This window comes from Gavia stellata, chromosome 6, assembly GCF_030936135.1.
Source record: "Gavia stellata isolate bGavSte3 chromosome 6, bGavSte3.hap2, whole genome shotgun sequence".
Classification (NCBI taxonomy): Eukaryota; Metazoa; Chordata; class Aves; order Gaviiformes; family Gaviidae; genus Gavia; species Gavia stellata.
The window spans coordinates 46,579,863-46,592,036 of record NC_082599.1 but is presented as its reverse complement, the minus strand read 5'-3'; the positions used below and the strand labels follow the sequence as shown (position 1 = coordinate 46,592,036).

Genomic DNA, 12,174 nt, shown 5'->3' with positions numbered 1-12,174 from the left:
CAGCATAATAATATTTCCAAATTTTAGTAATAGAGGTATAAACAATTATTTCTTATGACACATACAACAAAGCATACTATAACCACATTGATCCTCAGCTACTCCATATTTTTTCTATTTAGAGTCATTCATAATTTGCATATAAACACATATAGTTTGGCTTATTTTCATAATAATCCTATTTTCACTATGTACTATAAATTTCTAATTCAATTTTGTATTTGTGATTCCAGATAAAATAATAGCTTTTAAAACATATTATTGGTGCATGGAAATTGAATTATGGCTCCCAGCACATATAGTTTCATAGTAAAATTTATATATATATATATACACACACATATATAGTTACATATAATTAGATGCAATTATAACAACATACATATGTGCATGCACACATATATGTATGTCATGATACAAATGAAACAAGCACATTGTAAAAAAATATAAACAAACACAGAATTTCTGCATTAGAGAAGTTATTGAAACCTAAAAGCACTCCTGAGAAAGCATGAGAAGAGAACAATACAAAATAAAATATGATCTTTAAAGAAGTAGCACACTCAAACAGAAACTTTCCAGGCAATGGAGAAGCATTCTACATATAAGATGCCAAATTAGTCATAATTTATCACAAAAGATTATAAACTTATTTAAGAGAAAACAAGCATGAAGTTCTGTTGAACCTAACCATTGACCAGTCTTTAAATTTCACTTAAACATGTACCATTCCCTCACCTCACCAAAACCAAGTGCCAAACTGCCAAGTCAGTGGTTTTGTTTCTTCGTTTCTATCAACTATAATCTAAACAAGAATCTCTAAATCTTATTTTATCAAGGGCTGAGCTAACAGTATGCTGCATGTTTGCAAGCAGGAACTTGCTCCTAGCTGAGAAAACCCTGACCGATATAAGGCAACACTTAAATATATGTGGTTAACTTTAAGCACGTGCTTAAGTTCTACTGACACGATCATACTCATAGACATGCAATTTAGACTGCATGTCCAAGCTACTTATCAAATTTCCCTTTTTTTTTTTTTATAAAATGGAACAGATCAGTGCTCCTTTCTGAAATACATTTTGCTGAACTGTATGACCTTGATGCACTTGGGCATGTGAATAACAACATAACAGGCCAAAAATCCCTGAGATTCTGGAATTACGTGAGCAAGAAACTAGCAAAAACACTACAGACTTCGCAGGAGTGATAGTGAAACTCTAAATAAGCCAATTCCAACAAACAAGAGTTAAAGGAAGAAATCAGATAATAGTAACAAGAAAACAACAACAAAGAGTCACACATTATTTTAAAAAATATATTACAGAAAAATACTTAATAGGTCTAGGAAACAGACTGGTAGTGCAAGGAATACTACTTTATTTAAAGAGGTGAAAGGAAGGCTGAAAATTAATGCAACACTAATATATCATCAATGAAAACCTGAACACAGATTAAGAGGTTAATGAAGCAATTAGCATGTGCACTGTGTAATGCAACGGGTAATATTGCATTATTAAAAAAAAATTATGTCAACAGTAAAACATTCTCCAACTCATACAAATTTTCTTTTCCCACTCAATAGTGTCTGCTACTAAGGAACTTTTGCAAAAAAAATTATAGCAAACAATATTGGTTTATGCTAGAAATACAGAACAATAAAACATGTCTCAGAGCTAGCACTGGAGGAATCTCTTAAATAGAAAAAGGTAAAATGTTGAAGACAATAATAAAAAATAAGACAAACAATACTCCTATGCAGAATAGAGCCATAAGAAGTCACAGGTTGAAGGGGAATAATTAAGCTACAGATAACATTTTGGTTTGGAAACACGAAAATAAGGAGATCAAATTTGGAGTAACTCAAAACTTGATAATGTGATCAGGGTAAAATCTTACAATTAAGGCTAATGACTGACAGAACTAGCAGAAACTGAGGGATTTGAACAGGGATATTTATTTGAAAAGTTACAACAGAAATTTCAGTTGAAAAAAAGACTCAGCATCACACTACATAGCTTCTAGCTGCCCAAAGTCCTTTGGACTGGGGTTCATCTCACTTTGCTAAACAAAAGGAAAAAAAATGTATTTTTTAATCATATTAAAAGAGCAAGAATCAAATTTTGGAACTGTAATTGTTCAGCCACTGCCTCTTGAAGAGCCTTGAAAACATAAGCCAAGCTAGTAACTTTACACAGAGACTTCAAAGTAGCTCCAAATCCAATTTTTAAGAAAATAAATCAAAATCATTTCAGGGAAATGAAGTAATATTATGGAGGGCAGAGACTAAGTTTTTCCCATTTTTGATAGGGGTGAGGAAGGAATAGAAGAGACATCTAGGGAAACCAGAAACAAAACCAACAAAAATGCTGCAGTTAATCCTGGAAAACACTGTATTTTTTAAAACAGATTTAGAAGGGCAATGTGTTTTAACTGCTTCACCATGTGAAGAGTTTTATTGTTGTATCAACTAACCAGAGCCCAGCAGTTCAGCAGTATTCCTGAGGCGGGGTTTTTGGCAATAGGCTAACCTGCTTCTCACACGTATTGAAAACTGCCTTTGACACAAACTAGCTGTTTGTCAGAAAAGAAGTCAGTTTTCATGCTAGCACAACTCATAGCCTGTAAACACTAAACACAAGGATACAGCCTTAAACACGAAGGCAGAACCTCTGATTCAGGGCTCAAAAGTTGGAGTACAGGTGGGGAAAGTCACTACTTTTGCTTGCCCTACTGTCATCCTCATTCCTAGGCATCCACTTACGGGCCACTGTAAAAAACAGATGACTGGGTTAGGTAGACCTTTGGTTTACCCCTCAGAATGGCTTTTTTATGTTCTTTTCCCTCCCATCAAAACAAAGCTTTATCAGTCAAAGTGCTCAGAGCTGCGTGGGATGTCCCTGTGTGCAAGACTGACCTCAGGACTTAACAGATTGCAAATTCAGTCCAATTCCACCTCGTAACTCCCAGTGAACCTGAAGAAACACATTAGAACAACAGCCTCCCTTGGATAACTTGTCCAGCTGTTCCTATTTGCAAATTAGGAGTAATACTAATAAAATTGGGAAGGTAACTGGCAGAAATATTGAATGTGGGTCATATGATTCATGAAACATCTTTAAAAGAAAATAGATCTAATTGTATTAACAGTTTGTATCACATTTTGGAATTGCCATTTGACTAAGGAAGTTTAAGTAATTATTCAAGAGAAATTGAAGGAAAAGGTAGGGAGACGAGTAGTTACGTTCATTATATCATTCATATTCCATACTGATTTCTTAATCTTGTTTTAGTATAATTCCTGCAAGTCAGATCTACAAAAAGGAAACACCTGCTTTCAAAAAAGAAGTGTCTTAAGAGTATAGTATAAATCACCAGAACAGACAGCTAAATTCTCATTCGTAGTATAAAGTTACATAAATGGTAGTATGAATATATTATAAAAAGAAAATACTAAATTTTATCCAAATTTTCTATACAACTAGTGTAAATGTATTTCTCCACTACTAAAATGTCTTCATAGAGTTAGGTTTGGGTTTGTTTTTGAGAGTTTTTTTGTTACATCAGGTTACAAACCCAACCATTATTTCTAACTGCAACCATTAAAAAGCAGTACTGTTTCCAAGAACACGCCCTTCATAATGATTACAAGAAGACTGTTTCACTGCGAGCAAAACCCAGGATAACATTCACACAAGCTGTAAGCTCTCCGATGCCAACAGCAAAGTCCCCTCCTAATTTGCAATCTGCCAAGTGGGCACAGAGAGAAACAGCAATGAATCTCTCCCTCTGATAAATGCAGTGCCATCAAACTCTTTGTGGTCTTGTGCCAGGTACTTAGAGAGCCAGAAGAACTATTCTGTTCTGCAAAGCCACCAACAAGAGTAGAAGCAGCAGCTGTGTTTTACAGCAGTGGGTCCCCAACCTTGTCTCTTCTAAAACAAAATATGCAAATTAGGGTTAAATTCCTGGAATTTTGAACAGCTAATTTGATTTCTATAGCGGTCTTACTGCAGCAATTCCTATAAAAATCTACTCAACTGAAAGGAAAAAAAATAACATAAGCAGTAGCTGTGTTGCTGGTTAGCTGATAAAGTGCATGCCAAACATCAGCTTGGAGAGACTTTAATAAAATATTGTATCAAAAGCCTATTTTACAATCTAATATTTGTAAAAACTTTCAATTAAAATCAGAAATCTGGACGTAGTCCAGCCTAGAACCAGTACATACCATGAAACAAGATGGTCACTGATTACTAAATCTGCGTAGATAAGGAACCCTACACAAAAGCCAACACCTGAGAATGATGCATTGTTTTGAACCTCTATTCTCTACTGGTATATCCAAAATGGCTTTGTAAACGTAAAGGAAAGTATCACTGCAAGATCACGTTGCTGTCAGAGCAGAAGGCAGGGTTATCATTAGATTCTTTGCTAGGACTCTGGATCACAGTATTCTGACATTAAACTAAGCTAAGATCAAAGACTAAGAACAGACAAAAAAAAATTTCTCTCTTTCTGTGGCAACAGTTTTTAGCTTTGAGGGTCTTGCATTTTTCTGAGTAGAAAAAAGGCGGGAGGAAAGTGAAAAATAATTCTGTCAAGGGAGCAATACAGGCAAAGAAAAATTTACATAAAGCTCAGGAAGATCAATTAAATTAAATTGTCTTTAATAGACAGCAATAAAATAAAATTTTGAGCAAATATTTCTGCAATATACAGAAAAAGAAAGCACGACCAAACTTTCCTTCCCACATTTAGACCGAACTGGATTCATTACAGAGTCTTGCTAATGGAGCAGAATCATCAAAGCTGAGGGACTTTAAAAAGGGACTTCCTTCTGCTACGCTGATAAATGCTGCTTTTAAAACCTCACATCCCATATATTATTATGGAATTTTTATAAAATGGGAATGGAATCTGCCTTAGTAAAAAAACTCTGATATATCCAAAATCCATTTTGGGGGGGGGGGGGGGGGGGAATGACAGAAAGGTTGTTATTTCGTGTTGGTCTTATTTCAACGCTTCTTCACCTCTCCTATTCAGCTTAAGACTTTGTCTTCTCTTCCCACAGGCATATGCATGTACACACTTCCACTACAAATGCCTGCCACAATCTGCAAGCTTCATCTATCCCATTTATCCCCAAACCAACATAACCCATCTCTCCCGCATTTCAGCCAGAATAAATTCTCTCCTCCTCCCTGTCAGAACTCCAGGGAAACACTAGGACCAATGTGCAGCCTTCCTGCCTCAGACCCAACGCCTCTTGCCACTCCAGCACAGTGAAGTCTGTCTCAGCTCTCAACTGGAATATGCTCAGTACAGGTCAAATGTTGATGCACTCACACCTGCTGTGCTCCTTTAAGTGTCTACAAAGCACATAAAACAAAGATGTTTCAGCAACTTATATCTTTGCCAAGTTTGGGCAGTTTTCTCATAGGAACATCATAAAGCACATTCTTTAGATCAGAGCAAGCTTTCTGTCAAACCTTCGCTTTGCTACTTCAGAGCACAGATACAGTGCATCTTCTCAATACAATAGTAATATTATTTTTATATATTTATAAATATTCTATATTTATATTATTTTTATATTTGTGTATTTTCTCCTTTCTTAAAAGGAGGAAGGCATTTACGTAAAAATGCAAAACCTCAAAACTCCAAACTGAAAAGAACCCATCCAGGAGGAAGAGTTTCAGCCTGCCCCATTAAATTCTGGCTGAGATAGATGGAACTAAACAGAAGCTTATTACAAAACGTGTCACAAAGCGTAAGCAGAGACAGCATTATCTGGTCCTTTTATAACTTGTAAGAGAACTTCCTTTTCTTCCTCTTAGATGATGAACACATGTGCATGCACACCCTCACAAACCCACAAAGGCTGCCCAAGGAAAACTGGTAGCTACATTTCTGACAGAATATCTCACAGACCATCAGAAAGGTAAGAGCAGATCTGAAATCTCCTATCGACCATACCAGCACATTTGTGAAATCTAGCCCCGCTCAACAGGGTATTTAAGCTTATGTTCAGTTTTAAGCATATCTATAAATGTATTTATGTTCAGAAAAACATTTAAGCGGGGGCTTAAAAGTAGATTGTAAAATAATGTCCAGGTCATTTGCTGAATCTGGGTCTTAAAATCCTGGATGGTAGGATGTGACATGTACTAAATTCACCTGTCTGAAAAGATGAATGCCAGCTTACACAGAGTCTTCTTACATTTACACTTCTGAAATAGTTTTAATTAGTGCAGAAGTCCTGGTCTGTATTTTTATTACCAATCCACTATAAAACCTCACAAGTAGAAATCTATGTACTGAAAAAAATACCAGGCTGAATATGCAGTTTTGAGGCATATTTCGATCATGAAAACAAGTATTAAGCTACAGCATAAGAACCAGGGTTTGTTTTGTTACTGTCACACATACATTAGCAGCACTGTCCTCCAGTAGCCCTAATAGACCTCTCTTTCCAGTTAAGTCTTGGCCTTATGCCTCAAGATTATTGAATTACTTTCTTTCAGAAGTAAATTTATTCTAAATACTACAATTGTTTCCTATAACTATCATTATTGAAAAAAAGCAAATTCCAGACCAGCACTCCTGACCAAGAGACTAACATGTAAGACAACATGAAAGTTTAAAAAAAAAGTAAAGATAATATCTAAGGAAGCAGGTTATCTGTTCATCTTTCCAGGAAGTAACTGCAAAAGCAATGGGTTAAGCAAAGCAAAAAAAGTAAAATATTGCAAACATCATCTCCTACTGAGGGAGCTGGTCTGTTCTGCCCTTAGGTATTTTTATACTCTCCTTCTGTTTTCAAAAAAGCTCTACAAGACCGGTTGGAAAGCAAGCAAAGCAAGCCAGTACTACTTCCAGAACTTAGTCCTGCTCTTTGAAAGCCTTAGGGAGTATTTAAACCAGATACAACTTTAAGCATAAGTCATCGAGGGCAATCTGTTAAATAAATAAATATTCTACCAATGCACAGGCTAATAAAGTTGAAAGCACATGTAACCTGATAAATTGCATAGTCACAACAATATTTTTGTCTTACAGCACCATTATACTTTTTAGTAATTCAGTATTCTTTAAAAATGAATTTTCTAATTATTTATAGATTATTTCTTAGTAATGTTTAAACTGCAGCTGTTATACATCATATTCAGTCACTAATGAACTGAAGCAATATCTGGTTTTATTAGTCTTTTTGAAAAGATTGAGATGCCCAACTGTCCTCCATAATTTTCTCCAATAACAGCAATTAAGATGTGGGGTAGGCCAGAAATCTATAGAAATTTTGTCACTGACTTATTTGATGCTGCAAAAAAGCCATTAGTTCTTTATTTCTCAGCATTTCCATATCCATTCAAGCCTTTTTATAGATCTTTGACACTGGTATTTTTAAACCTACTTTCAGATTACTTTTTCAGGACTTTCTCTGAATTGTTTAAGTACTTTTTGGCATGTTGAAGCATGAAAAAAGTGCGGCAAGGGTTTATAAGGTAGAGTTTTATTTACATACCGAAGCCACACACTCCCGTCTCTCCAGGCAAATAGCCATTTTTAGGTCTATCACACAAAACTAAACATTCAGCAGGTTCTAGAAACACCTGCTGAAAGAAAGAATTCTAAATAAAGGAACTTCTGATACCAATCTTGTACACAGACTTCTGATTGACTGCAGCTTGGGAAAAAACAGTTACCCTAATAATCTTGTTTTATAAACACAGCATATTCTGTGACCCAAAATATTTTATGATACAGCACACTTGCAAAACTGTCTCTATGAAAGCCTCTATAAAAACACAGCATACACAAATGAGTCTTTCAGAAATGTTCTAAGACATGATTTTTCTCACATCTGTTTCATCCTGTAGTCAATTCAAAAGACATGATAAAAAGCAGTGTAGGTGTAAATTTGTCTTGGAGCTTCTACATATTTACTAATGGTTAATTTTGCTGTAACCCAGCAGCCTTGAAAGCAACATGATAATGCACCCATCTCTATGTTACCATGTGATAATCCTGAAATGTTTTGGCACAACCCTTATCTCAATTTATGCTAGCATTTATTAGAAACTGCGATAACAGTTGCCAAAAGCCAAATTAGCTAATGCTGAATGTAATGAACAGCAGAGCTTTGATCATGCTCTGAAATAAATTCTAAGTGAAAAGTGGAAAGAAGGATGCCCATGGAATTAAAATTGACAGTATGATTAACACCAAGCCATATGAAGCTCCTCTTAGCTGATTGCTAACATTACATGTTGGCTCCCATTCTGACAGGTATAGTTTATTGTCAAAATGCCCTAATGTTCCACATCAAGGAAGGAAAAATAAAAAACGTTTGCTGTTTTCTATTAATCCTCAAAACTTAATACTACTTTCCACCTTTAAACCATGTATTTTTCCTCTATGAAAAAAGATGCAAGTTAATTACAGCACATGTCGTTGTAATTACACATTGTAAGGAATTCTGCTTGTCAGGACTCAGAAATTCCTCCTCAGTTACACGACTGGATGACCTGGGATTAGCAAGGAGATATGAAGCATTATTTCTGCCAGGGGTTTGAAGCTACTGTAAGTCAGTTCAGTGATAAACAGAAGTTGTCACCTACTGTAGGCATCACAGATTCTGCGAACTCTTTGCTCCTGCCTCAACCAAACCTCATTTGTCCTAGTCCAAGCCAAAGTGGACAGGTATAAAACTCCAAACTGAATTTTGGACAGACTCAGCAAAGATACCAAAATTTACACATATGAAAGTAAACCCACTATACTTTAATAAGCCTTACAATGGTTTTCCCAAAACTGTATGTTAGTTCTGGAGATTGCGAGACAATTAACAGACTTGGCAATCTGACATTTTTCTTCAGTTCATGCTAGGAAAATGTGATGTTGCATCTATACTAGAATTTAAACTATTTTAAACATTGAAGTTGATGTTTTTGTCTGTCACCTTGACAGCAAGTAACACAAAATGTAACTGGGGTTTAGTTTTAAAAGGGAAGTTTCAGCCAGTTATTCTTCAAAGATGATATACACCTAAGTTTTTACCTTTAACTGTGAATAACAAGTTATCCGACTAGATGCGTCACATTGTACTTACAGATATTTGCTTATTTCTCCCACAACTACCTGTCTTTACATACAACTCTCTTATGGTGCTTTCAAAGCTGATTCATAAGAACATTATTCCTGCTGAAAAAAAATCAGTTCACTTCACAACACCAAGATAAGAACAGTATCTGAATAAACATATTTAAAACAAAACAGCATGTTTCACCGCACTGCAAATGAATCTTCACTGAATGATTCATAAATTTAATGTAATGCATAGCTTTATTCTGTGTATTCACCCTATTGTAAGTGGCATGCTTTACTCTACTTCTGTTTGAAGTTGTAAGTAAATTCTGTAGGACACGGCACATTTTTTAATCTGGACCAAAAGGTGAATCATGAAATGTTAAATAATGAACAAAATGTCACAGCCATGACTCGTCAGAGAAGAATAATGGTATTGCGATAAATCACACACTAAGCTGCAGATTAATTGTTGTCTCTATTCCTGTGCAACTTTTAATCAAAACAAATTAATTTAAATGGCTACAATAAAACTAGCTAATCTGAAACAATTCTTTAGGGAAAAAATTACATTAACAATTTTCATACTGGATACTCGTCACCTGCATTTTTCCTGTAAAAACTAGAGGGGTTTTTTTTTATCAGAACAATGCAAAGTCAAATAATCCTTTGCTTTTCAATAAAGGTCAGAAGAAAAGCTTTCCATTCAGCTGGAGTATTTTAATTAAACATTGCAGCAGGTGTTTGGATATGCTCCCAACTCCCAAAAAGCTCGCATAAAAACTGTATCTTAAAAAAAAAAAAAAAGACTTGTACAGCCTCAAGCCCACTTTATCTGTCTTTTCACAAAATTGCATACGATTTTCTTTGTTTTGGAACCCCAGTACCTGCCCTTTCTGTAAAAGAGTTCTTCATCGAAGCTGCTGGAAGCTAGCCATACAATTCTCATGTCAACTTCTACGGCCATGGCAGATCTGCACAACAGAGCACAGCCCAGAGTTTAGCCTCAGCTGCTGACCTGCTTCAACTTGTTGGGAACATAACTGGTCTGTCCAAGCTGACAAAAAGAGAATCTTTAACTGTAAGCCAAATTCACTTCTGAGCTGAAATACTGCAGTTAATGCAGATCCCTTTGTAGGTCATATGCAGGCAATCGAGTTTTTCAGCAGCCACATACCTCCCAGCTCTCCATGCACTCACATAAAAGCAGCCCATGAAACTCTTCCAGAACTGCTTATGTTCTTAAGGAACACAAAGCCCATCGAAAGTGCAGACTCCAGAAGAGAGCGGGAGGAAAAAGAGAGTGGAAGAGAGGAAGAACAAGCTGTGTTCTCCACGCTGGCAGTAAGTGGTAGGTACCAAGTCATTCAATCAGCTGAGAATGCGAGTCAGAAAGTGAATCCCAACATGATGACTAGAAAGCAGTAACTCTCCTCTACACTGGGATATACAGAGCTGCATCAGTGCAATACTCTTCTTCAAAACTAGACCTCTATGAGCATAATCCAATGCTTACTGCTTGATAAATTCAGTGGGCATCCAGGACATCTCAAAAACCATCACGTCTGAATCAGGAAGAGGTTCTCAATTGGATTCTGATGTACGAGGAGAAAGGAATACCAGCAAAAATTATAATAAAGCAACGACTGTTATTCACTTATTCACTTAGGTTTTTTTCTAAGACTTGCTAGTTTGGCCTTTGAAACTACAAGCAGAACAGAAAACCAACAGTTTAATCTCAGTGGTGTAACAGCTTTGGCAACATGCAGTGAGCACAACTTATCTCCCTACAAATAGCAAGGCTGAAAGAAAAAAAAAAGAGCACTACTTACAGATTCAATTAGAATTTTAAGACCATTTGGGAGTCAACTTGCAGCAAGGGCTCAGCATCACTTTGTTGCTATGAAACATCATCACATAGGAATAATCAGCCGTAAAAAACTCATTCTCTGGCTGAAATGATCTCAGCTGAGAAGGCCGCTTTCAATTTGAAGTTAAATAAGTAGCAATTCTGAACATGCCTCTGAAAGATGCCTCAAGCATCTCAAATGGGCAATGCTGAGATCAGACAAGATCTTGGACCAGTGACTAAAACTGAACAGGTCCTTGAGTAACTATAATATAACACGCAAGCAAAGACAGGTGACAAGCTGAGACTTTTTACACATGAATCTCAACAGAGCTGACCAGTGCTATCACAGGAATCTGAAAAGTCCAGGGACTGAAGGTTATGCATCCTGCAGACCTTGAGTCTTGAACCAGTCCTGGATTTGCACAGATGGACTGATGAAAAGCAGATACTTATTTCCTGAATCTGGGGACCATTTGTAGTCATTAATTTTCCTTATGACCAGACTGAAAAGTGATTCTCTTTCTTCTTTGAGTTAGGGAAATGCTGGAAATGGAAGTATTTTATAGTGCCTTTCCTTCAGCTTCTAGATGAACAAAAATGCTGCTCCTTTTTGTGCTAAACTTGGGTGAGGAGAGTTCTTCAGGAAGAATGAGAGAAGCATATGGAGAAAGATGAAAGGATGCAAATGTACAGGACTGAGCAAGCCTGGTGCACAAGGGCAAGGCTGTTGCTGCAGACAGAGCGTGCCTTGGATTCGGCTGCGATACACCACCACTCTGTCAGCTTCGCTGCCCTGAATGGCAATGTGAGCCAGCTTACCATCTCCAAGACCTGCTGTCTCCAAAAGCAACAAGATGACTCCTGGGGTGCAGAGGCAGGTGATCATCTCTAAAAATAGGCAGTCCTGATAAATTAATGTAATTTCTGTCTTAAAAAGATACACGTTTATAAAAGTGAGATTATTGAAGATCATAGCACTTCAAATTTTTTATCCAAAAACAGACCTCCTCAACAGTCACATGAATCTTAACTAGAAACAAACTAATAGTGCACAGTGAACAGGCAAAACATGAACAAAATTTTCAGGGTTCAAAATGTTACTTTGCTGCAACCCTGCCTTTTTCTCTTAGAAGCCCTTTAAGAGCTGTTACTTGAGAGAAGAAATCCCTAAAACATCTTAGCCCAGATTTTATCTTTTTTTTTTCTTTTTTATATTCTTGACCAAGTGTTCT

General features: G+C 36.4%; 1 protein-coding gene across 1 annotated transcript in view; it reads right to left on the bottom strand.

Annotated features, from left to right (window-relative positions):
- ANO10 (anoctamin 10) overlaps positions 1–12,174 on the bottom strand; it is a 123,557-nt gene that overhangs the window by 41,600 nt on the left and 69,783 nt on the right. The gene's annotated exons all lie outside the window — the stretch shown is intronic.